Source organism: Oryctolagus cuniculus, chromosome 17 (assembly GCF_051225735.1).
Source record: "Oryctolagus cuniculus isolate XC-2025 breed Fujian yellow rabbit chromosome 17, ASM5122573v1, whole genome shotgun sequence".
In the NCBI taxonomy this organism is placed as follows: Eukaryota; Metazoa; Chordata; class Mammalia; order Lagomorpha; family Leporidae; genus Oryctolagus; species Oryctolagus cuniculus.
The window spans coordinates 62,610,559-62,637,887 of NC_142883.1; the positions used below are offsets into that span (position 1 = coordinate 62,610,559).

At 45.7% G+C, this 27,329-nt stretch overlaps 1 long non-coding RNA gene across 1 annotated transcript in view; it reads right to left on the bottom strand.

The window, feature by feature from the left end:
• The window catches only part of LOC108175821 (uncharacterized), a 193,388-nt gene extending 189,949 nt beyond the window's left edge, over positions 1 to 3,439 (bottom strand). Inside the window, exons 1-2 of the long non-coding RNA XR_016223615.1 lie at positions 3,389 to 3,439; positions 2,419 to 2,606 (exon numbers count right to left, since the gene is read on the bottom strand). This is a non-coding gene — a long non-coding RNA (uncharacterized LOC108175821). The remainder of the gene's footprint in view (positions 1 to 2,418; positions 2,607 to 3,388) is intronic.
• Between the last annotated feature and the right edge of the window lie 23,890 nt (positions 3,440 to 27,329).

Here is a 27,329-nt window from a genome sequence, read left to right on the forward strand (position 1 = left end):
AACACAGTTAATAGCATCCAACACTTACGGTCAGATAATGTACAAACTTAAACCTTCTCCTATGAATTATGTAACTTACAATTACACTTATTCCCATAACAATGTACTCAAAAACATCATACTCTGAATCAACATAAACACAGAGCTTATACACTACCTCATAATCCTATTTATTATAAATAAACCTATTATAAAATAAGTAGTTTCTCACCAGCTTCTTCTCTGACCCTCCTCTTGATACCACCTCACAGCTTCCCTTAATAATCCTAGTGAGTATCCCCTTTCTAAAGGACCACTTCCATGAAAGAAAGCTATATTTAAATATTAATCTATAGGCATTCTTAATTATGACATTCACAGGCACAGAAGTAATTTTGTTCTAGATACTTTTCATCAACAGTAATTTCAACCCAAGTAACTATTACCCAATGAGGAAACTAAATAGCATTTAAATGGAAACCATGCATAATAACTTTGATAGTAAAAAGCAAAAATGTCCCTGTATGGTCTTCACCTATGATTACCAGAAGTCCATGTAGAGGCCACTATTGCCAGATCAATATTCCTTGCAGTCACACTGTTAAAACTAGGAGGCTACAGCATAACATGAGTCCCTACAATCTGAAATCCCTTAAACAGAGCAGAGAGCCTTCTCACTTCCCAGAGGAGCCCAATAGGAAACCCCTAACCAGCGCCATCTCGCTCTGTCAAACACATCTAGCATCACTAACCACTTTTTCATTAGTGAGCCACATTAACACTGGTGATTGTGACTGTCCTTATTCAAACATCATGAAGATTTACAGGAGCTACAGCTCTAACACTGGCCCATGGCCTAACATCAGCAATATTATTTTGTCTTGCAAACTCTATTCACAGGCAAACTTCACGATTTGCCCAAGGACTACAAAACAGTTTCACCTCTAGCAGCAGCATGATGAACCCTGGGAAACCTAACTAACTCAGCCTCAGCGCCAATCATTAATTTAATCAGGTGGCTGTTCACAAAAAAGACATCATTCTCACGGTCCAAACCTACGACCATCCTAACAGAGTCTAACCTGTGAATTAACACTATACACTGCATCTGCTTACTAATCACAACACAACAAGGAAAACTTCCATATCATATCAATAACATCCCTCTTTCCTTCACACGAGGAAATCACTCATATCCATTACCTTCTTCCCTATCACTCAGTTCTAAGATCATTTCACGAAACATGCATTGTAAAGAGACAACGTTAGCTTATGAATGTAAAAACAGAAACTTCAGTCTCCTTACTCACTGAGGAAGTATGCAAAAACGGCTAACATGCTCAGACACACAGTAATATGGCTTTCTTAAGCTATAAAGGGTAGAAATAACCCATTGGTTTTAGGAACCAGCAAACTATTGCAGCTCCAAATACAAGTAATCTATTTTCTCCCTCTATAACAATGTCACTACTTTCACTTCACCAGTTATAACAACTGTCCCATATTTATAAGGAGATTGGTGCTTTAAATCTCTAATGCGCCTTATTTATTTATTTAATTTTACTTGAGAAACAGAGCCACACTTCGCATCTGCTGGCTCACTACCCACGTGTGTGCAGCCAAAAATGCCATCAGGGTCTACCACGTGGGCAGCAGCCGCTCAATGACACGATCCATCCTCACCTGCTGTTTCCCAAGCTACACATTAGTGGGCAGAGTCGGAAGCCAGAGCCGGGTCGCAAACTCGGGTACTGCAATATGAGACATGGACCTCGGAACCAGCATCGGAACCTCTCGTCTAAACACCTGACCTGCACTGCGGGTAACCTACGAATGCACCTTGCGTGATGTACATTTAAAAACTCATGGTATACACAGGGTTCCATACGATCTGCGTCCTCAGGGGTCGCTTGGGGGTCCTGGAACGTGCCCTCCGCAGAGAGGGGAGGGCGGCTGGGATTTGTTACCCTGAAGTGAAAACGAGTCCGAAGCAGAGCCGTGAACCCCGGACACAACACCAGACACACCCGAAGGAGAGGATTCCCAGCACGGGCGGGCATCGTGACCCCCACCCCACCCCGCCCAGCGGGGGTCCCCCACCATCCGCCCCGGAGGCGCCTCCTCCCGACCCCTCAGTGTCCACGCCCCGCGGGCACCGCCGGGACCCCGGGCCACCAGGGGCCGCGCGGCCGCGTCGCTCCCTCCTCAGAGGCCGAGGCCGCCGGGCGGCGTCTCCGCAGGAGCCCTGCCCGGCCGGGGCTGACCGAGAGGAGCCACGCGGACGCCGGGTCCTCGCTCTCCCTTCCCGGCTCCCGCTCCGGGACGGGTCAGGGCCGACGGCGCCGCTCCGGCCGCGGACACCGGGACTCGCCAGGCCTGAGGAGCCGGCGCCGCGCGGACGCGGGAAAGCTCTCGGCCCGGCCGAACCCGCGCCCTCACCTGGCGCACGGCCGCGGGCCCGCCCTTCCCGCCGGCGTCCGCCGCTGCCGTCCTGTCCAGGGATCCAGGGATCGGGGCTGGAGCCCCGCACGGCCGTTAGGTGACCGCGCAACCCCTGGCCGAAGGACAGAAAAGCCGGGCCTCGCGGAGAAAATGGCGAGGGGGAAGCTCAGCGGGCTATTTATAGCCTCGGTGTTAAGGTGGCGGGTCCCGGAGATTCATTCTGATTGGATGATGCGGAAGGGCACCAACCAATCAAAAAGCGAAGACAGGGCCGGCGGCGAGGTTTAGCAGGTTAGGCCGTCGCCTGCGATGCCAGCTTCCCTTACGGGAACCACTTGTGTCCCTGCAAGTGGGAGACCCAGATGAAGCTCCTGGCGCCTCGTCCAGCCCTAGGCCATGGCAGCCATTTGGGGAGTGAACCCGCGTATGGAAGCTCTCTCTCTCTTCCCCCCTCCCCCACCCCTCCTGCGCCTTCAAATAAAACATAAATTTTAAAAACAATTGAAAAAATTTTGAAAAGAATCTGCTCATGTGAGCATTTGGCCTAGTGGTTAAAATGACGTCTGGAGGACGCCGCTGTAGCAAAGTGGGTAAAGCTGCTGCTTGCGGTGCCTGCATCCCATATAGGCGCCGGTTCAGGTCCCGGCTGCTGCACTTCTGATCCAGCTCTCTGCTACGGCCTGGGAAAGCAGTAGAAGATGGCTCAAGTGCTTGGGCCCCTGCACCCACGTAGGAGACCCAGAAGAAGCTCCTGGCTCCTGGCTTCAGATTGGTGACGCTCCGGTCATTGTGGTCATCTGAGGCGTGAACCAGCGAATGGAAAGATATCCACTGCCTGCTTCTGCCTCCCTGTAACTGCCTTTCAAATAAATAAGTAAATAAATCTTTAAAAAAAAAAGTTAGTGAAATACATACAAAGATAAGGGAGCAATTGGTATTAAAAAAAAAAATGACATCTGCATCCCACATTGCAGTGTGTGGGTTCAGGTCCTGCATCTGGCTCTTGTTCTAGATTCATGCCGGTGCAGGGAGGCATCAGACGATGGCTGAAAGAATTGTGTTCCTATCATTCATGAAGGAGACCCGGATTGGGTTCCTAGCTCTAGGCATCAGCCCAGCCAGGCCCCAGCTGTTGTGGGTATTTGTGGAGTGAACCAGTATATGACTGCTACCTTTCTCGCTCTCTCGCTCGCTCTCTCTCTCTCTCTCTCTCTCTACCTCTCAACTAAATATATATAATAAATTCTTTAATTAAAAAATTTCTTGAAATTCAAGTTGCTGGGTCAGTGATACAGCAGATCAGAGTCAAGGCTGAGATGTTCATTTGGGAACAGACTCTAAAGAGGGAGAACTGGAGCATGTCTGGCCCAGGAACCCAGAGAAGCCAGTTCGGGCAGGAGGGCGTGGTCAGACAGGAAGGAGGTGGTGGAGGTGAGGCGGCTGACTGACCTAGGAGACTGTGGGGTGTGCCCACACACAGAGGCCGCTGGCACCCGACGCAAGGTCAGAGGTGATGGGGACTCCCCTGGCGGGGCTGGTGGGTGGAGTGGAGGAGGTGCTGAGAACCGACCACCAATCAGACGCAGCGCTGGGAAGGAGCATGCAGAGTGGAGGGTGCACCTGGGGGTGAGTGGGTTTCTCTTCCTTGTCAGCCACCCAGATATCGGTGCAGGGGACCACAGGGGGCCATGGGGGCTTTCAAGCAATGCAAAGCAGCTCACTTGTACCTCTGCCCCTCCGCTACCCCTCACTAGAGGGAAGCAGGCACAGGTGTCAGCCTCAAGGGCTCCTGGGTGGCTCTGTGGGGTGGGGGTTGTAGATAAAGTGTAGGATACTGGAGACCAGGACTGACCCCGTGTGAGGGGGCACTGATGACGCAGGGGAGGAAGGGCAGGCAGCTAAGCTCCCATCTGCTGGATCAATCCTCAGATGCCTGCAAGAGCAAGTACTGAGCTGTGCTGAAGCTGCGTCGCCCGTGTGGATGCCAGGAACCCAATGACTTGAGTCAACACTGCTGCCTCCCAGAGCCTGTATCAGCAGGAATCTGGAGTCAGGAGCCGGAGCTGGGTATGGAACCCAAGCAGTACAACATGGGAGCAGGCATTTTAACCAGGGTGGGGTTCTTTTTTTTTTTTTTGAAAGATTTATTTATGGGGCTGGTGCTGTGGGACAGTGGGTTAACGCCCTGCCCTGAAGCGCTGGCATCCCATATGGGCGCCGGTTCGAGACCCGGCTGCTCCACTTCTGATCCAGCTCTCTGCTATGGCCTGGGAAAGCAGTAGAAGATGGCCCAAGTCCTTGGGACCTTGCACCCACGTGGGATACCTGGAAGAAGCTCTTGGCTCCTGGCTTCAGATTGGCGCAGCTCTGGCCATTGCAGCCAATTAGGGAGTGAACTATCAGATGGAAGACCTCTCTCTCTCTCTGTCTCTCTCTCTCTCTGTCTCTCTCTCTCCCCCTCTGTCTCTGCCTCTCCTCTTTCTATGTAACTATGACTTTCATATAAATAAATAAATCTTTAAAAAAAACAATCTCACTAGATTGTCTAAATTTTTTTTTTGACAGGCAGAGTGGACAGTGAGAGAGAGAGACAGAGAGAAAGGTCTTCCTTTGCCGTTGGTTCACCCTCCAATGGCCGCCACGGCCGGCGCACTGCGCTGATCCAAAGGCAGGAGCCAGGTGCTTATCCTGGTCTCCTATGGGGTGCAAGGCCCAAGCACTTGGGCCATCCTCCACTACACTCCCTGGCCACAGCAGAGAGCTGGCCTGGAAGAGGGGCAACCAGGACAGAATCCGGTGCCCTGACCGGGACTAGAACCCAGTGTGCCGGCGCCGCAAGGCTGAGGATTAGCCTATTGAGCCGCGGCGCCAGTCTAAAATTTTTTTTAAAAAAGAAAGATTTATTTATTATTTATTTCAAAGTCAGAGTTACAGAGAGAGAGAGAGGTCTTCAATCCACTGGTTCATTCCCCAATTGGCTGCAACAGCTGGAGCTGCACCGATCCAAAGCCAGGAGCCAAGAGCTTCCTCCAGGTCTCCCACAAGGATGCAGGACCCAAAGGCTTGGACCCATCTTCTGTTTTCCCAGGCCATAGCAGAGAGCAAGATAAGAAGTAGAGCAGCCAGGACTCGAACCAGCACCCATATGGGATGCTGGCACTGCAAGCAAAGGCTTACCTGCTACACCACAGTGCTGGACCTTCCCAATTAACTTTATTCCTTTACACTTCGGGAAAAAAATCCACAAAATAATTTCTATTTTTCTGTCTTGGGAAATTAAAACTCTGCCTTGATAATTTTGTTTTCTAGCAACTTCTTTTATTTGTCCAAGGGAACATTCTTTGGAAAGTGTTAAGCCAACTAAATGAATGTTGCCATTGAGGCTCAAGGCCAAAAAGGAATGAGTTTCTCCTAGTACCAACTATTTTTTAAAGATTTATTTTATTTATTTAAAAGGCAGAGTTAGAAAAAGAGAGAGAGAGAGAGAGAAAGAGATAGAGAAAGAGAGATCTTCCATCTGTTGGTTCACTCCCAGGTAGCCACAGTGGCCGGAGCTGAGCTGATCTGAAGCCAGGAGCCAAGAAGTTTTTCCAGGTCTCCCATGTGGGTGCAGGGGCCCAAGGACTAGGGCCGTTCACCACTGCTTTTCCAGGCACATTAGCAGAGAGCTAGATCAAAAGTGGAGCAGCTGGGACTCAAACTGGCACCCATATGGCATGCCAACACTGCAGGATGCAGCTTTAACCGACTGTGCCACAGCACCGGCCCCTCTAGTATCAATTATATTAAAGACAACTGAAACGTAAAAGGAAAATAGAAAACGGTTGCCATCCACTACTGGCTGTCTTGGCTAGCATGGAACAAATTGTAGGAAAATACTGATACTTTCTAAACAGGTAACTTTTGTACTAACATATCCCTCAATTCCCCAAATTCTTACACGTTGCTTTTATGGAGTAAAAAAAAAAAATGAGTCTATCTAAATCTGAAAGTACTGGGGCCAGTGTTCGGCACAGTGGGTTAAGCTAATGCTTGCAAAAACTATACCCCATATTGGAGCACCGGCTCAAGTCCTGGCTGCTCTGCTTCCTATCCCGCTTCCTGCTAATGTGCCTGAGAATGCAGTAGAGAATGGCCAAAGCCCTTGGGCCCCTGCTACCCACGTGGGAGTGAACCAGTGGATGAAAGAGTCTCTCTCTCTCTCTCTCTCTCCCTCTCCCTCTCCCTCTCCCTCTCCCTCTCCCTCTCTGTTACTCTGCCCTCTCTGTCACTCTGCCTTTCAAATACATATTTTTTAAAAAAGCTTTATTGTTTTTTTTTATCTTTTATTTAATGAATATAAATTTCCAAAGTACGTCTCGTGGGTTACAATGGCTTTCCCCCCCATACCGTCCCTCCCACCCACCACCCTCCCCTTTCCCACTCCCTCTCCCCTTCCATTCACATCAAGATTCATTTTCGATTATCTTAGTATACAGAAGATCAGCTTAGTATACCTTAAGTAAGGATTTCAACAGTTTGTTCCCACACAGAAACATAAAGTGAAAAATAATAGATGATTTTTTTTAAATGATGATGAAATCAGATCAGACCTATTGTCATGTTTAATCCCAGTGAGAGTCAAGTTGGGAATTGATAGTTTCTTTTCTTTTTTTTTTTTTTAACAGAAGATCAGTTTAGTGTACATTAAGTAAAGATTTCAACAGTTTGAACCCCCATAGAAACACAAAGTGAAATATACTGTTTGAGTACTCGTTATAGCATTAAGCCTCAGTGTACAGCACATTAAGGACAGAGATCCTACATGAGGAGTAAGTGCACAGTGACTCCTGTTGTTGACTTTACAAATTGACACTCCTGTTTATGGCATCAGTAATCTCCCTATGCACCAGTCATGAGTTTCCAAGGCTATAAACACTCTCATCAAAGACTTCACACATCACCCAAATGAAACTGCTTCTTTTCACCCACAAAATGGAGAAACCATGAAGTAATGGGGACTGTTAAGAGATCTATCATGGAAAAGAAGACACTCAGAGAACGGCATAAAAATGTCCTTTCTCCCGGTAGGCACTGGAAGTCGTTGCCTTAAGTGGACAAGTGCCTTATAGACTTTAGTGCCATAGAACTTGGAACTATTTTAGTTGATGCAGATTTATGATCTAGGAGGCTTTAGCAGATCCGAGTGAGGAGGACAGGAAAGAAGAGTGTTGAGTGTATGTGAGGAGCCCTCGGTGCAAAACACTCGTGCGGCTTGGTGTGCACTTGTTCAGAGAAGCAGGTGTGTGTAGTGTGAGCCCTGTGAATGCACGCGGGGCTCCTGGGATGTCCAGGACTGGGGGCGGGGGCCACATTCTGGAAAACTAACCTGCATTCCACAAGCTGAACTTTTATCTTAGAGGTAGTCACATCTCTGTAGACACTGAAATACCACAATCTGCTACATAGCCAACTCAGGTTAACTTGCTTTTTGATGATGTGATTAATCTTATTTGCATAATTAAATAGTCTTTTTTAAGGGAATTAAGTTGACATGAGCCCAAGTACATGGACAATCTTCCATGCTTCCTAAACACATTAGCAGAGAGCTGGATCATAAGTGGAATAGGGGGGCCTGCCTGTGGCGCAGAGGGTTAAAGCCCTAGCCTGCAGTGCCAGCATCCCATGTGGGTGTCAGTCAAGTCCCGGCTGCTCCACTTCTGATCCAGCTCTCTGCTATGGCCTGGGAAAGCAGTAGAAGATGGCCCAAGTTCATGGGCCCCTGTATCTGTGCTGGAGACCTGGAAGAAGCTCCTGGCTCCAGGCTTCAGATCAGCTCAGCTCTGCAGTAATTTGGGGAGCGAACCTGCGGATGAAGACCTCTTTCTCTCTCTCTCTCTGGCTCTACCTCTCTCTGTAACTCTTTCGAATAAATAAAATTTTAAGAAGAGGAAAAAGGAGGAGGAGGAGAAAAGGAGAAGAGAAGGAGAAGGAGAAGGAGAAGAAGTGGGACTCAATCTGTGCTCTGGTATCGATGCCAGCGTTGCAAGTGCCGGCTTAACCCACTGTGTCACAACACTGGCCCCAAGCCAGTGGTTTATGCAATCCAATGAAAATGTTTTCCTTTACTAAAAAAGGTCAGGGGAAAATGTGATGACTTTTCCATCTGTTCCCAACAATACAAGGCTGTCTGTGTCCTTCCATAGCTAAACCATGTAAATATGCGACCAAGCTGTGCGTCTTACCAGAAAGTGGCCACAAAGGTCAACCACAGGCCAGCCCAGAGAAGGGACCTCCTGGGACAGATATCACCTTCCCTCACTTTGTCCACTATGCAGTGGCCATCCACTGTGTATGCTTAGTGGTGTTTTATTTTTGATCTTCAAGATGTGTTTATGTCTAGAAAGGGAATCAAGCAAGATCTCTATTCATTTGTTTCTTAACTATGATGGGAGCAGAGGTTCTCAGGCTAAGGGAACCAGTTCTCCCTGCACCAGGGCAGAATCTGCCTCTTCCATCTCCTTCCACTCAGCGCACAGCACTGGGAATGGCGAGGGGGGCTCGACCAAGTGTGTGCTAAGCACAGCCTGGCCCAGGGAGGCCCAGAACACCCTAGACAATGGCAGCAAGCAGCCATGACTGTGGAATGTGGAGGGTGTGCTGTACTCTGTATTTTAAAGACACTGCTTTTTTGGAAAACCGTTCATTCCTTTATTATCTGTGTCTTGTTTTGTTCAAAAAGTATTTGAGAGACTGAAGAAAGGTTTTAAAGTGCATGACGGGGTGGGCACCGGGTTCTAGTCCCGGTTGCTCCTCTTCCAGTCCAGCTCTCTGCTCTGGCACAGGAAGGCAGTGGAGGATGGCCCAAGTGCTTGGGCCCTGCACCCCATGGGAGACCAGAAGCACCGGGCTCCTGGCTTCAGATCAGCGTGGTGCGCCGGCCACGCCAGCCGCAGCAGCCATTGGAGGGTGAACCAATGGAAAAGGAAGACCTTTCTCTCTGTCTCTCTCTCTCACTGTCCACTCTGCCTGTCAAAAAAAAAAAAAAAAAGATGGATTTATTTGAGAGGTAGAGTTACAGACATAGAGAGGGAAAGACAGAGAGAGAGGTCTTCCATCTGCTGGTTCACCCCCCAAATGGTCACAAAGGCCAGAGCTGCGCCAATCCGAAGCCAGGAACCTGGAGCTTCCTCAGGGTCTCCCACTTGGGTACAGGTGCCGGAGCACTTGAGAGATCTTCCACCGCTTTTCCGGGCCACAGCAGAGAGCTGGCTTGGAAGGGGAGCAGCTGGGACACAACACCGGCCCCGAAATTGCTGCTTTCAAAGCAGAGTAGTCACTGCATCTGTGCTCCGGGCTGAGAGGAGAGTGCATGCAGCAGGCCGGGTCTCCGGCCTATACTGCAGTTCTGTCCACTGCTTCTTCCAAGGTCACTGCCACTCCCAGGATGGAGCCCCAGGTATTGCAGATCAGGGCTACGCCCTTGGCTGACTGTGTCCCTGCTTCACAATGGCCTTGCCTTCCAACCATCATCTACTGGCAGTCAGAACCAGGCATGGCAAACACTAATGTGACATGTTCAGTCCCGTGCTGCAAAACCCTGCAGAGTAACATTGTGGAACCTCACCAGGGCCTACAGCAACCTGTGTGAGGAAGGCCCCGAGTGCACCTTGGCCTGGAGGTCTGACATTGTGCCCTGAGCACGCCTTCAGACTTGCAAGCAATACAGTGTCCCCATGCACTGGGCTCCAGTCGCATCAGCCCTGCATGAAGCCCCCCCCTCCTCCAGAGGGCTCAGCTGTATCCTCCTGAGGCATGCTGATCACTCAGCCAAGAATTCTGGGGATGCCAGTGTGGCGATGGCAGCTGCTTCTCATCCGTGAGGTTGAGCTGAAATGCTGTCATCTCAGGTCCTCTCCTATGATGCCTCGCCACACTGTCCTGGCTTCTTCTCCATGAGGTGCCCTGTCTCTCTTCTTATCTCAAACCCTAATCACAACCTGCACTTCCCTCTCTCTTATTCGTCACCTGTCTGTAAACTCCCTACCTGTCCTGTTCTTGATTGTATTCTCTGTGGGGGCACAGTGAAGAATGGGCCCTCCATGAACACCTTTTGGATCAATAAAGAGTCAAAACAGTTGCAAAACTAAAAGAAAAGGGCCAGCACTGTGCCTTAGCAGGTAGTGCCGACATCCCATATGGGTGCCAGTTTGTCCTGGATGTTCCACTTCCAAACCAGCTCTCTGCTATGGCCTGGGAAAGCAGTGGAAGATGGCCCAAATCCTTGGGCCCCTGCACCTATGTGGGAGACCCAGAAGAAGCTCCTGTCTCCTGGCTTTGAACTAGCCCAGCTCCAGCCATTGCAGCCATGGGGGGAGTGAACCAGCAGATGGAAGATCTCTCTCTCTCACTCTCACTCTCTAACTCTGCCTTTCAAATAAATAAATATAAGCTTTAAAAAAAAGTCAGCTTTTATAGTAAGGGATAGTGAAAATACACTTTATGATACTCAGGAGAGGAAGTGGTGGCTATACACTTGGTATTAGACCCCAATAATCAATTGCCGAGTGAGAAGAGAGGCAGAGGCACTGCTTCTGCCTCCCCCAGCCTCTCTTGAGCTCCACAGGATCATGGATCAGCAGGGTGTGATTGACAACTTCCAACGATGCGATTTCCTCACCTTGGGCGTCCACCTCGGGAGAAAAGAGTTCTCCTGGTCTGCATCCAGCACCATGGATTGCTGAGTCAGCGTCAAATGCAGGGCGGCATTTTACTGAAGCCAGTTCTTAATTTCAGAGATGCCACAATGCCAGTAGTCTCAATCACTCCAGCAGGTCATTCAGGAATCATAGAGTTATAGCTGTTCAAGCTATTGAAGAAGTGCAACCACTTAGTTGGAGGGAGAACAGATTCAAGACCAGAGCCTTGGAGCCAGGCAGCTCCAGGCGGTGGGTTAAAGCAGGAAGCAGCAAAGCAGACCAAGAGCTGTCAGGGACAAATGACCGTAAAGGCAGGGGCTGAAACCATCACGCAAAGAAAGGCGTCAGGCAGATCCAGTGTTACAGAGGGCCAACGCCAGCCACACTGAGGACTGACCGCTGGATCTGGTAATGTGTAGGTCCTTGGTGACCCAGAAAGAATAAGTGTGGTGGGATGGCAGCAAGAAACGCCTGTTTAGAGGACTGTAGTAGATGGAGTGGCCTCCCAAAAGAACCTCCAGTCCTCATCCTATGTCCTGTGACCATGTCGCTGGGCAGGAGAGCCTTAGCAGGTGTCACTGATGTCACGGCCATGGGCCTTCCCAGAGGTGCTGCCACACCAGTGGGCCCAGTCTGATGGCAGGAGTCAGAGAACTTAATCTGGGCTGAGTGAGAGAGGGGACACAAAAGGGCAGGTCAGAGAGAGCTGAGGGGGCGAGAGAGAGACGGAGCCCATGACTGTAGACAGGAGCCACATGGAAACATCGCACCAGCCCACAGGTGACAGACAGCAAGGAAAGGGGGTCCTCAGTACTACACCCTTGAGGAACAGAGTTCAGCCCAAAATCTGGATGAACTCAGCAGCCGCCTCCTCCCCAGAGTCTGTAGTACAGGGATGCAGCCCTGTACACACCTGAGCAGGCTTACGGGACCCTACGCAAGGCCGCCCGGCCAGGACCACCTCCACTCCTACCCTGCACAGCTCTAACGTAGGGAATTCCTGTTGCATTATGCCGCAGGATTCATGGTGCTTTGTTATAGCTGCATTTTTGTAAGTAATTGTGAGGAGTGTGTGGTGGCACGGCAGTTTAAGCCTTTGCTTGGGATGCCCACACCCCACGTCAGGAGTGCCCAGTTGAGTCCCAGAGGCTCCACTTCCGATCCAGCTCCCTGCTATTGCTGCACTGGGTGATGCTCTCAAGTAGTTGAGTTCCACCCACAGGGGAGACCCACGCTGGAGTTCCAGGCTCCTGGCTTCAGCCTGGACAAGCCCTGGCTGCTGTGGCCATTTGGGGAGTGAACCACAGGATGGAGGATTTCTTACTGTTTCTCATTCTCTCTCTCTCTCTCTCTCTCTCTCTAACTCTGCCTTTCAAATAGGTAATTTAAAAAAAAATGTGTTGCTTAAGTTTCACATACTTTTTAATTTCCTCGATTTTTTACTGCTACTGGTTTTTCATTTTACTCTGTGTTGGAAATGAACTTTATACGTTTCTATCTTTTAAATTTGTTACAGCTTTTTATAATTCGCTCTAGGCTTAGTTGAGTCTATGGTCTACAGGATGTTGTATTTGCACTTGATAAGAAGGTATATTCTGCCGTTGTTGGATGAAGTGTTCCAGAGATGTCTGTTAGATATAATCGGTTTATAGTGTTGCTCTGACCTTCCACTTCCTTGTTGACCTTTGGTCGAATTTTTCTGTACGTTTCTGAAAGCAGGTTGTGGAAATCTCCATCCATTTTGGTCGACTTGTCTATTTCTCCCTTCATTTTGTCAGTGCTGTTCCATGTATCTTGGTCCTTTGCCATTGGCTGGATATTTATCTGGGACTGTTATATATTTTTGACAGTATTAAGTGTCCCTGTTTCTCTCTAGTAACATTTTCATGTTGTTTAACTTGCCTGATAGCACAGCAGCCACTCCAGCTTTCTTGTGGTTGCTACTTTTATTTTTTCACTCTAAAAGGCCCAATGCACGTCTCTTTCTGCTAAGTCCAACATCTGAGCCCTCTCACAGGCAGTTTCCTGGCCTGCTTTTTCCTCCCAGTGTGTGGGTCATGCCTTCCTGGATTTTTTGCTTACTTTTTTTTTTTGAAAAGACATTGTAGATCGTAGCAATGCTGGGTGCGATTCTCCTCTCTCGAAGGCTGGTTGGTTTTTATCTTCTCATTTATTTGCTTAGTGATCAGCTTAATATTTTAATAAAGTCTGTTTCCTCCCTGCACCTCTTGATTTTGCTCCTCAGAGAGGCTCAGCTTTTTCCATGTGTGCAGACATTCAGGACAGCAGTGCATGGGGAGGGCTCTCTTCCTCTCTTCCCCTAAACACACCCAGCTGTTGAACTCCATGAACCACTGGCTGGTTGCGTTATCATTTCCCACAATGTCCTGAGTTATAAATTTTGTGCCCCACAAAACTAATCCAGTCAATAACGGCTCTCTTGAAGGGACATTGCGTGACACCCACCGCACGTGCTGTCTCTTTTTTGACATTTCAGCTTCTTTTGATGAGATAGAAATAGGCAGGAAGTTTGTTTAGGATTGCTGAGATGCAGGTCACAAGCCCCTGTGTGTAATTCTATCCTCTCACTTGTCTATCAAGACACCCCCTTTCCTGGGATGTTGCTGCTTCATCCGGGACCTGTCAATATTTATAATGAGCTCCACGTGGAACTCGTGGAGGTGCCGTATAATTCATTCCCAGGTAGCTCTACGCCTGGAAAGGCACCGCCCCAAGCTCGTAAGAGACCATAAGAAGGGAGGGGGTCTCTCTTCCACCACAGACCATGGCTGGAGGGACTGCCTGGAGCCCTGTCTGTCTTCCTTCTCCCACCCCTTCTCTTCGCAGGCAAATCTGGCCCACTGTCTACTCATGACTGCGACTGATTTCTCTACATGGAGCAACCCATGCTCACATGTGTGTGTGTGTCCACTTTCTCATCTTCTAAATAAACTTTATCTGATTGTGCTTTTTATTTATGTCAGTACTTAGAATGTGTATCTTTGTACATGACCAGAGTCAAAAAAAAATTAATACCTCATTACCTACATCACTCTTATCTGTATTATTCACAATTCTCTCTTGCAGACTGGCTGGCCCTACAGTTTGGCCTGATCTTGACTCTGTCCCTAATTGCCTTTCCCCACAATCCCCATGGTTCTCCAGAGCACCTAAAAGCATGTGTGCCCTCATTCTCCATTACCAATGAGGTCGATTCCTTTGGGAATCGACTGGGAGACATCCATTTAAGATGTCTGTTTCTATCATCCCAGGCAAAGTCTCTCTCTTCAGTGCCCTGGGGCTGAGGCTAGACATAGTGGTCTGGATGAAATGAGGGCAGTTTCTTGGGGTCCCCAGAACCAGGGTCCCAAGAACCAGCAAGGGTCCCAGTATGTGCTGTGAAACTGCACCCAAGTCAGAGTCTTCAGTCCATGTGTAGAGGCCCTGCAAAGAAGGTTGCCTCCACCTCTTGGCTATAGCGCCTTGAACACAGGTGCTAGATCAGGATGCTAGCATCCCATATGGACACCGGTTCGAGCCCTGGCTGCTCTGCTTCCAATCCAGCTCCCTGCTAATGCTTCTGGGAAAGCAGCAGAAAATGGCCCAAGTGCTTGGGCTCCTGCACCCATGTGGGAGACCTGGAGGAATTTCCTGCCTGCTGGCCCAGCTCCAACAATTTGCAGCCATCTGGGGAGTGAACCAGAGGACAGAAGATCTCTCTCTCTCTCTTTTTTTTCTCTGTCTTTCTCTGTCTCTCTCTCCTTCTCTCCCTTTATCCCTCCCTCCCTCCTTCCCTCTCTCTGTACCTCTGCCTTTCAAATAAATACATCTTTAAAAAATAACAATAAGGGGTGGAGCCAAGATGGCAGAATAGTGAGGGTGCACACTGATAGTCCGGGAAAAGATAGTTTAATAAAAGTTGAATTACTGTAGCCTCAGGAAAAGGCTCAGGAAAAAATTACAGAGGAAACTCTTCTGGATCTAGTGGATGTGACACGGAGGACCCACGGGGAGAGCAAGGTCGCCCACCATGTGGAAGCCGAGCCGCCACGGGAGCCGAGCCACGTGAGTCGCAGAGTGTGCATGCCAGTGTGGGAAGGGGAGGTGAGACAAAAAACCTCAGTAACCCGAGACATTGGCAGGGAAAGGCAGAAAGAGCCCACAGGGAATGAGGCCTGAAGCCCCACTGGGGAAAGTTCACCAGGCTGACTGGAGGAGAGAAAAAATGAACAAATAAGGGGAACCGGCATGGACATTAACCTCTCCCTCCACTCACCTTACAAAGCCAAGCAAGACAAAGAGAAGGCACCACTTTATGTATGTAAGAGGTGCCTGCCATTAGCCAAGCAGAAAAACCTGACTCTGGTGGGGAGAAATAACAGGAGGTTAAGACCTAGTTAGTGAAAGTGTGGAGCTAACGAACTGAGACTGTGAAAATCTGACGGGGGGCAAGAGAACTCACTGAGTACACAAACTCGGTAACTTGGGCAAACTGGTAAGAGACTGCGGAGAAACTTGAGACCACACTGAGGGCTCCATAAACTCTGTGTGTGCTCCCAGGGGTAAGCAGACAAATACCCACAGGGGCCAGATTTCATACATCAACTACCCTCAATCCCACTCAGCTGTGTGGAATTACTTCCCAACTGAGTCAGAAAAAAAAAGAGAGAGAGATAGAGAGAGCAAGCGAGCGAGAGAACAATCTGGGTGGATCACCTTTGGCACACCCTTAACCCTGAAGAACCAAACAGAGCTCTCTGGCCACACCCATTACAGCCTCTAAGAATCCATCAAAAGCAGACAGTCCACTGAATCTAGAGTCACAGTATAACGAGAAAAAGCACCACAGCAAAGAAACCAAAGAATATCTCCAATATGACAAACAACAAATGCAGAAACTGAGGTAACAAGAACAAGGAAGACACTATGATGCCCCCAAATGAAATAGACACCCCAATTCAAGATTATGAAGATGATGAGATAGAAGAAATGCAAGATACAGATCACAAAAAATTGATAAGAACATTAAGAAGTTCTCAAAAACAAATTCTCGAACTACAGAAATCGTTAATGGACAAGATAGAAAATCTCTCTTGTGAAAAAGAAATATTAAGGAGGAATCAAAATGAAATGAAACAACTAGTAGAACATGAAACTGTGATAGTGACAAGAAATCATAATGAAATGAAGAATTCAATAGATCAAATGACAAACACATTGGAGAGCCTTAAAAACAGAATGAGTGAAGCAGAAGAGAGAATATCGGACTTAGAAGACAGAGAACAGGAAAACATACAGTCAAACCAAATAAAAGAAGAGGAAATTAGAAATCTAAAACATATTGTCAGGAATCTTCAAGATACTATTAAAAAACCCAACATTCAGGTTCTAGGAGTTCCTGAAGGCATGGAGAGAGAGAAAGGATTAGAAGGCCTTTTTAGTGAGATACTAGAAGAGAACTTCCAGGGTTTGGAGAAGGACAGAGACATCCTAGTACAAAAGCTCATAGAACCCCTAGTAAACATGACCAAAAGAGATCCTCACCACGACACATTGTAATCAAACTCACCACAGTGAAACATAAAGAAAAGATCCTAAAATGTGCAAGAGAGAAACATCAGATTACTCTCAGAGGATATCCAATCAGACTCACAGCTGACTTCTCATCAGAAATCCTACAAGCTAGGAGGGAATGGCGAGATAGAGCCCAGGTACTAAGAGAGAAAAAGTGCCTGCCCAGAATATTATATCCTGCAAAGCTCTCATTTGTGAATGAAGGTGAAATAAAGACCTTTCACAGCAAACAGAAATTGAAAGAGAATTTGTCTCCACTTGTCCAGCCCTGCAAAAGATACTTAAAGATGTGCTACACACAGAAACACAGAAACACGGTCATCAATATGAAAGAAGGTAAAGGAAGGAAACCTCACAGCAAAAGGTCACAGGAAGTTCAAAGCATATATTAGAAAATATCTTTGGGAAATGGCAGGGCAAAGTTACCACTTATCAATAATCACATTGAACGTTAATGGCCTGAACTGTCCAGTTAAAAGACACAGATTGGCTGACTGGGTTAAGGAACAAAACCCATCTATTTGCTGCTACAAGAAACACATCTTTCCAACAAAGATGCATACAAACTGAAAGTGAAAGGCTGGAAAAAGATATACCATGCCAACACAAATGAAAAAAAGAGCAGCTGTAGCCATCTTAATATCTGACAACATAAACTTTACCATAAAATCTGTTAGGAGAGGCAAAGAGGGGCACTATATAATGATTAAGGGATCAATTCAACAGGAATATATAATGATTATCAGTGTATATGCACCTAATTACAGGGCACCGGTTTATTTAAAAGATTTGTTAAGGGACTTAAAGGGAGACTTAGACCCCAATACAATAGTACTGGGGGACTTCAATACTCCACTCTCAGAAATAGACAGATCAACAGGACAGAAGATCAACAAGGAGACAGTAGATTTAAATGACACTATAGCCCAAATGGATCTAACAGATATCTACAGAACTTTTCATCCTACACATAAAGCATTTATATTCTTCTCAGCAGTACATGGAACCTTCTCTAGGATTGACCACATATTAGGCCATAAAGCAAGTCTCAGCAAATTCCAAAGAATTAGAATCATACCATGCAGCTTCTCAGACCACAGTGGAATGAAGGTGGAAATTAGCAACTCAGGAATCCCTAGAGCATAGGCAAACACATGGAGATTGAACAACATGCTACTGAATGAACAATGGGTCATAGAAGAAATTAAAAGAGAAATCAAAAATTTTCTGGAAGTAAATGAGGATAACAGCACAACATACCAAAACTTATGGGATACAGCAAAAGCAGTGTTAAGAGGAAAGTTTATATCAATAGGTGCCTACATCAAGAAATTGGAAAGGCACCAAATAAATGAGCTTTCAGTGCATCTCAAGGATCTAGAAAATCTGCAGCAAAGCAGACCCAAATCTAGTAGGAGAAGAGAAATAATTAAAATCAGAGAAGAAATAAACAGGATTGAATAAAAAAAAACATTCCAAAAAATAAGCCAAACGAGGAGCTGGTTTTTTGATAAAATAAACAAAATTGACACCCCATTGGCCCAACTAACTAAAAAAAAGAGAAAAGACTCAAATCAATAAAATCAGAGATGAAAAAGGAAATGTAACAACAGACACCACAGAAATAAAAAGAATCATCAGAAATTACTACAAGGACCTGTATGCCAGCAAACAGAGAAACCTATCAGAAATGAATAGATTCCTGGACACATGCAACCTACCTATATTGAACCAGGAAGACTTGGAAAGCCTAAACATACCCATAACTGAGACAAATTGAAACAGTAATAAAGGCCCTCCCAACAAAGAAAAGCCCAGGACCAGATGGATTCACTACTGAATTCTACCAGACATTTATTTTTATTTTTTTATTTTTATTTATTTTTTTTTTGACAGGCAGAGTGGACAGTGAGAGAGAGAGACAGAGAGAAAGGTCTTCCTTTGCCGTTGGTTCACCCTCCAATGGCCGCCGCGGCCAGTGCGCTGCGGCCGGCGCACCGCGCTGATCCGATGGCAGGAGCCAGGAGCCAGGTGCTTTTCCTGGTCTCCCATGGGGTGCAGGGCCCAAGCACCTGGACCATCCTCCACTGCACTCCCTGGCCACAGCAGAGGGCTGGCCTGGAAGAGGGGCAACCGGGACAGAATCCGGCGCCCCAACCGGGACTAGAACCCGGGGTGCCGGCGCCGCTAGGCGGAGGATTAGCCTAGTGAGCCGCGGCGCCGGCGAATTCTACCAGACATTTAAAGAAGAACTAACTCCAATTCTTCTCAAACTATTCAGAACAATTGAAAAAGAGGGAATCCTTCCAAATTCTTTCTATGAAGCCAACATCACCTTAATTCCTAAGCTGGAAAAAGATGCAGCATTGAAAGAGAATTACAGACCAATATCCCTGATGAACATAGATGCGAAAATCCTCAAAAAATTCTGGCCAATAGAATGCAACAACACATCAGAAAGATCATCCACAGAGACCAAGTGGGATTCATCCCTGGTATGCAGGGATGGTTCAGTGTGTGCAAATCAATCAATGTGATACACCACATTAACAGACCGCAGAAGAAAAACCATATGATTATCTCAATAGATGCTGAGAAGGCATTTGATAAAATACAACACGCTTTCATGATGAAAACTCTAAGCAAACTGGGTTTGGAAGGAACATTCCTCAATACAATCAAAGCAATCTATGAAAAACCCACAGCCAACATCCTATTGAATGGGGAAAAGTTGGAAGCATTTCCACTGAGATCTGGTACCAACAGGGATGCCCACTCTCACCACTGCTATTCAATATAGTTCTGGAAGTTCTAGCCAGAGCCATCAGGCAAGAAAAAGAAATTAAAAGGATACAAATTGGGAAGGAAGAACTCAAACTATCCCTCTTTGCAGATGACATGATTCTTTATTTAGGGGACCCAAAGAACTCTACTAAGAGACTATTGGAACTCATAGAAGAGTTTGGCAAAGTAGCAGGATATAAAATCAATGCACAAAAATCAACAGCCTTTGTATACACAGGCAATGCCACGGCTGAGGAAGAACTTCTAAGATCAGTCCTATTCACAAGAGCCACAAAACAATAAATACCTTGGAATAAACTTAACCAAGGACATTAAAGATCTCTACGATGAGAATTACAAAATCTTAAAGAAGAAATAGAAGAGGATACAAAAAAATGGAAAAATCTTCCATGCTTATGGATTGGAAGAATCAATATCATCAAAATGTCCATTCTCCCAAAAGCAATTTATAGATTCAATGCAATACCAATCCAAATACCAAAGACATTCTTCTCAGATCTGGAAAAAATGATGCTAAAATTCATATGGAGATACAGGAGACCTCGAATAGATAAAGCAATCTTGTACAACAAAAACAAAGCTAGAGGCATCACAATACCAGATTTCAGGACATACTACAGGGCAGTTGTAATCAAAACAGCATGGTACTGGTACAGAAACAGATGGATAGACCAATGGAACAGAATAGAAACACCAGAAATCAATCCAAACATCTACAGCCAACTTATATTTGATCAAGGATCCAAAACCAATCCCTGGAGTAAGGACAGTCTATTCAATAAATGGTGCTGGGAAAACTGGATTTCCACATGCAGAAGCATGAAGCAAGACCCCTACCTTTCACCTTACACAAAAATTCACTCAACATGGATTAAAGACCTAAATCTATGACCCGACACCATCAAGTTATTAGAGAACATTGGAGAAACCCTGCAAGATATAGGTACTGGCAAAGACTTCTTGGAAAAGACCCCGGAAGCACAGGCAGTCAAAGCCAAAATTAACAATTGGAATTGCATCGAAATGAGAAGTTTCTGTTCTGCAAAAGAAACAGGTGAGTGAAGAGGCAACTGACAGAATGGGAAAAAATATTTGCAAACTATACAACCAATAAAAGATTAATAACCAGAATCTACAAAGAGATCAAGAAACTCCACAACATCAAAACAAACAACCCACTTAAGAGATGGGCCAAGGACCTCAATAGACATTTTTCAAAAGAGGAAATCCAAATGGCCAACAGACACATGCAAAAATGCTCAGGATCCCTAGCCATCAGGGAAATTCAAATCAAAACCACAATGAGGTTTCATCTCACCCCGGTTAGAATGGCTCACATACAGAAATCTACCAACAACAGATGCTGGCGAGGATTTGGGAAAAGGGGCACTAACCCACTGTTGGTGGGAATGCAAACTGGTCAAGCCACTATGGAAGTCAGTCTGGAGATTCCTCAGAAACCTGAATATAACCCTACCATACAACCCAGCCACCCCACTCCTTGGAATTTACCCAAAAGAAATTAAATTGGCAAACAAAAACGCTGTCTGCAACTTAATGTTTATTGCAGCTTAATTCACAATAGCTAAGACATGGAATCAATCGAAATGCCCATGAACAGTAGACTGGATAACGAAATTATGGGACATATACTCTATAGAATACTATACAGCAGTCAAAAACAATAAAATCCAGTCATTTGCAACAAAATGGGGGAATCTGGAAAACATCATGCTGAGTGAAATAAGCCAGTCCCAAAGGGACAAATATCATATGTTCTCCCTGATCGGTGACAACAAACTGAGCACCAAAGGGAAAACCTGTTGAAGTGAAATGGACACTATGAGAAACAGTGACTTGATCAGCTCTTGTCCTGACTGTTGATGTACAATGTAATACTTTATCCCTTTTAGTATTTTTTTTTTGTTCTACTTAATACTATTGGTTGAACTCTGTAATTCACACACAATTATTCTTAGGTGTTTAAATTTAACTGAAAAGGGATCCCCATTAAATATAAGAGTGGGAAAAAGAGAGGGAGGAAACGTACAATTTGGGACATACTCAAACGGACTTGCCCTAAATGGTGGAGTTAGAAATGTGCCAGGGGATTCCAATACAATTCCATCAAGGTGGCATGTACCAATGCATCTCACTAGTCCAAGTGATCAATTTCAGTTCAGTTGATCATACTGATAGGCCTAAGAGTCAAAGGGATCACATAAATAAGACTAGTGTCTGCTAATACTAACTGATAGAATAAAAAAGGGAGAGAACGATCCAACATGAGAAGCGGGATACACAGCAGACTCACAGAATGGCGGATGTTTTGAACAGTGCTTTGGCCTCATAATCAGCCCTTAAGGCATTCGGATCTGGCTGAAGAGCCCATGAGAGTATTTTAGGCATGGAAAGCCAAGACACTCTGGAAAAAAAAAGACCTAAATGAAAGATATCTGCGAGTGAGATCCCAGTGGAAAGAATGGGCCATCAAAGAAGGAGGTACCTTTCTCTGAACGGAGGCGAGAACTTCCACTTTAACTATGACCTTGTCTAAATAAGATCGAAGTCGGCAAACTCAAAAGGCCTCCATAGCCTTGGCAACTCATGACAAGAGCCTAGGGAGATTATTTACGCCATAAACAAGAGTGTCAATTTGTTAATTCAACAACAGGAGTCACTGTATACTTACTCCTCCTGTAGGATCTCTGTCCTTAATGTGTTGTCCAATGTGAAGTAATGCTATAACAAGTACTGAAACAGTATTTTACACTTTATGTTCTGTGTGGGTGCAAACTGATGAAATCTTTACTTAATATATACTAAATTGATCTTCTGTATATAAAGATAATTGAAAATGAATCTTGATGTGAATGAAATGGGAGAGGGAGCAGGAGATGAGAGGCTTGCTGGTGGGAGGGAAGTTATGGGGGGGAAAGCTACTGTAATCCATAAACTGTACTTTGGAAATTTATATTTACTAAATAAAAGTTAAAACAAACAAATAAATAAATAGAAAAAAAGAAGGTCCAGTGTTGGGGGAGGCCCAGGATGGTTGTATATGGTGTAACCCGCTGGTCCCCAGCTGCTCTGGGACACAAAAAGAACAAAGGAGGCACCACACTTCCAGGGGTCTGACTGACAGAGATGGTTGGCAAAGAAGTAAAGGAACAAGAAAGACTCTGTGGGACAAGAGGAGAGAAGACAGTGACCCTGCTGCAGCCACACAGCGGACCAGCTGCCAGCTTGAGAGCGGCCATCTTGCCACATCAAGGCAGGTAGGAAGTGCCCCGGGCCCCTCCCTCACAGCTTTAGCTGAGAGGTAATTCCAGTCACCTGATGACCCCCACGTCTGCCTACAGAGCTGACTGTGGTCTCAGCGACTGCCAGGCTTGCAGAAGGGAAGCTACATGGATCCCTGCCCCTCCCTGACTCTGCAGAGAGCCAGACTCAGCAACAAAAAGTCACACAAACCTCTATTCACTCCTGCCAGCATCAGCATCAGGGCAACATGTGGGGCAAAGACAGACCACCTGCTTGCTGCAGCACAATGTCCTGTATCCTTTGTATTCACACTGTAGGACTGGACCAATGTTCAGTTCACATCCGCTGGTCCTAGGACTAGGGCTGTTGGTGTTCTAAACCAAAGAACCAGCTGGACTCCCTAGTAGGGTGGAGGAAAGGTCCATCCACATCCCACAGTCTTAGAGCTAAGGCAATCCATGTCACAAGCCCTGGCATCACTCAGGCCAGCAGGACGAGGGGACACCCATCCTTGTCTCCCTCAGCACAAAGAACAAAGGCCCTAGCTATCACCATCACCAGGAAGACTGATGCCAAACTCGTCGTGGACCAAAGACACACATGCTAGAAAATCCATATTCATCTAAAGCCACACTCACATCCCTACAAACTGTACCATACGAAACCACTGTATCACCTGCAGATACACTGACACTGATTAAGTCAAAGAAATCACTGAGACTACATTCCCAGGCACACCTAGAACCAAAGCCAAAGGTACAAGCCAAGTGATACCCTGCATTCCAGCTAAACCATAAACCCTTTTCCTATAAAAATTACTCCATAAAGAGGAAGGGACAAGTACACAAGATGTGCAGAGGTCAACCTAGGAACACAGGAGGCATGAAGAAGCAAGGTAGCATAATGCCTCCAAAATAACACAATAATCCTGCAGAATTAGATCCTGAACTGAAGGAAATCTATGAAATGACAGATACAGAATTCAAAATAATGATGGTAAGGAAATTCAGTCAGATACAAGAGAACATTATAGACAGACAGACTAAAGAAATGAGAAAATCAATGAGTGACATGAATGAAAATATTTCTAATGAGGTAGAACACATTAAGAAGAACCCAACAGGCTAAGCCTCCATCTGCTGTACCAACACCCATAAAGGTGCCAGTTCATGTCCCAGCTGCTCCTCTTCCAATCCAGCTCTCTGGTATGGCCTGGGAAAGTTGTGGAAGATGACCTAGGTGCTTGGGCCCCTCACCCTGTGGGAGAGCAGAAGAAGTTTCTGGTTCCTGGCTTTGGGTTGGCTCAGCTCTGGCCATGGCAGCCATTTGGGGAGTGAGTTAACAGATGATAGACTTTTCTGTCTTCCTCTCTTTCTAACCGTAACTCTCAAATAAGGAAATAAATTTTTTTTGACAGGCAGAATTAGACAGTGGGGGGGGGGGGAGAAAGGTCTTCATTCTGTTGGTTCACCCCTCAAATATCTGCTACGGCTGGCACACAGCACCGATCCGCAGCCAGGAGCCAGGTATTTCTTGGTGGTCTCCCATGCGGATGCTAGGCCCAAGTACTTGGACCATCCTCTACTGCCTTCCCTGGCCACAGCAGGGAGCTGGACTGGAAGAAGAGTAACCAGGACAGAATCTGGCACCCCAACTGGAACTATAACATGGGGTGCCTTAAAAAGTACCAAACAGAGCCAGCACTGTGGTTCAATAGGCTAATCCTCCGCCTTGCAGCGCCTGCACCCCATGGGAGACCAGGAGAAGCACCTGGCTCCTGCATTTAGATCAGTGCTGCACGCTGGCTGCGGAGGCCATCAGAGGGTGAACCAATGGAAAAGGAAGACCTTTCTCTGTCTCTCTCTCCTACTGTCCACTCTGCCTGTCAAATAAATAAAAATAAAAAATAAATAAATAAGTACCAAACAGAAATTTTGGAAATGAAATTTTCAATCAATGAAATACACTATATGACTTAGATCACTAACAGCAAAATAGACCAAGTAGAGGAAAGAATTTCTGACCTCGAGGGTAAAACTTGAAATAAAGCAATCAGACAAAAATAAAGAGAAAATAATTAAAAGGAATGAAGAAAGTCTATGTGAAATATGGGATACCATTAAATGACTGAATATGTTAGGTAATCCTGAAAGATAGGAAAAGGAGAAAGGTGTTGAGAATCTGCTAAATAAAGTAATAGTTGAAAATGTCCCGTGTCTTTAAAGAGACACCGAAATCCAGATACAAGAAGCCCAAAGAACACCAAGTAGACTCAACCAAGAAAGATCTCCCTAAGGCAAATTCTAGTCATACTGTTGAAAGTTAGACAAAGAGAGAATTCCAAAGACAGCCAGAGAAAAGAATCAAGTTAAATATAAAGAAAAACCAATTAGATAACATCAAGCATCCCATGTAGGTGACACTTGGAGTCCCCACTGCTCTATTTCCGATCCAGCTCTCTGCTGTGGCCTGGGAAAGCACTGGAAGATGCCCAAGTCCTTGGGCCCCTGCACCCTCATGGGAGACCCAGAAGAAAAGCAGTTCCTGCCATTGTGGCCATTTGGGGAGTGAACCAGCAGGGGGAAGACCTCTCTCTCTCTCTGTCTCTCCCTCTGTCTGTAACTCTAACTCTCAAATACATAAATAAATAAAATCTTAAAAAAAAGAAAAAAGTTCACCAAGAATATTATACCCAGCAAAGCTATCCTTTAAAAGTGAAAAAGAAACAAGGCATTTTCCAGTTAAGCAAAAAGTGAGAGAGTTCACCACTACAAGACCAGCCTTCCAAGAAATTCTGAAGGGCTTCCTGCATTAGAAATAAACATGAAAACACAGGACACCAACAAATACAGTAAAAGAGCAGGTAGAATCAGTGTCCAATCAACAAAATAAATGTCTTAGTTCTTTTCTATCAATACTTCCCTTGAATATAAATGGATTAAATTCTCCAACTAAAAGACTTAGATCGGTTACATGGATAAAAAATCAAGACCCCACTATAGGCTGCCTACAAGAACTTACTTCACCAAGACACACACAGTCTGAAAGTGAGGGGTTGGAAAAAGATATAGTAGGCAAATAGAAACCAAACTGAGCAGGCATAGCTATTCTGATATCAGGTAACACAGACTTTAAATTAAAAATTGTAAAAGAGATAAAAAGGACACTATATTTTTATACAATTCAGCAAGAAGACATAACAATCAGAAGTATGTATATACCCAACACAAGACCACTCAGATATATGCAGCAAATAGTACTAGACCTAAAGCAAGACACAGACTCCAATACATCACAGTGGGTGCCTTCAACACCCCACTTTCACCAAAGGACAGATCATGCAGACAGAAAATCAATAAAGATACATCAGAGTTGAAACCGACTATTGAGCAAGTGGACATAGCAGACATGTCCAGCACATTTCACCCGTAGCTACAGAATACACGTTCTTCTCATCAGCACACGGAACATTCTCCAGGATAGGACCACATGTTAGGCCACACATAAGTCTCAGCAAATGTGAAAAGACTGAAATCATATCATGTAATTTCTCAGACCAGAAAGCAATAAAACTAGAAATCAACAACAAGAACAATGTAGGCCGGTGCTGCGGCTCACTAGGCTAATCCTCCACCTTGCGGCGCCAGCACACCGGGTTCTAGACCCAGTCAGGGCGCCAGATTCTGTCCTGGTTGCCCCTCTTCCAGGCCAGCTCTCTGCTGTGGCCAGGGAGTGCAGCGGAGGATGGCCCAAGTGCTTGGGCCCTGCACCCCATGGGAGACCAGGATAACTACCTGGCTCCTGCCATTGGATCAGCGTGGTGCGCCTGCCACAGGGCGCTGGCCATGGCGGCCATTAGAGGGTGAACCAAAGGCAAAGGAAGACCTTTCTCTCTGTCTCTCTCTCTCACTGTCCACTCTGCCTGTCAAAAAAAAAGAACAATAGAATACTCATAAATACTTGGAAATTAAACATGCTACTGATTGATCAATGGGTCATCGGAGAAATTAAAATGAAAAACTTTCTTGAAATAAATGAAAATGAGAACACAATGTATCAAAACCTGTGAGACACAGCAAAGGCAGTATTAATAGGGAAGTTTACAGCATTAAGTGTTTACATCAAAAAAGACAAATCCCTCAAATTAAAGATCGAATGATGTATCTTGAAGACTTAAAAAAATGAGAAAAAAACAAACCCCAAATCAGCAGGAGGTCAGAAATAATTAAGGATTAGAAAGAAATAAAGGAAATTTGGAAATTTTCAAAAAACAACAAAGGAAAAAGTTGGCATTTTGAGCAGATAAAGAAAATAGTTAAACTTCTAGCCACACTAACAAAGAAAGAGAGAGAGAAAACTCATATAAATAAAATTAGAGATGAAAAAGGAGGTATTTCAACCAACAGCACTGAAATGCAAAATCTTACAAGAAATTACTGTGAAGAATTGTATGCTAATAAACTGGAAAACCTGGAAGAAATGGATAAACTCCTGGATACACATAACCTACTAAGACTAAATCAGGAGCACTGGCGCTGTGACACATTAGGTTAAAGCCCTGGCCTGCAGTGCCAGCATCCCATATGG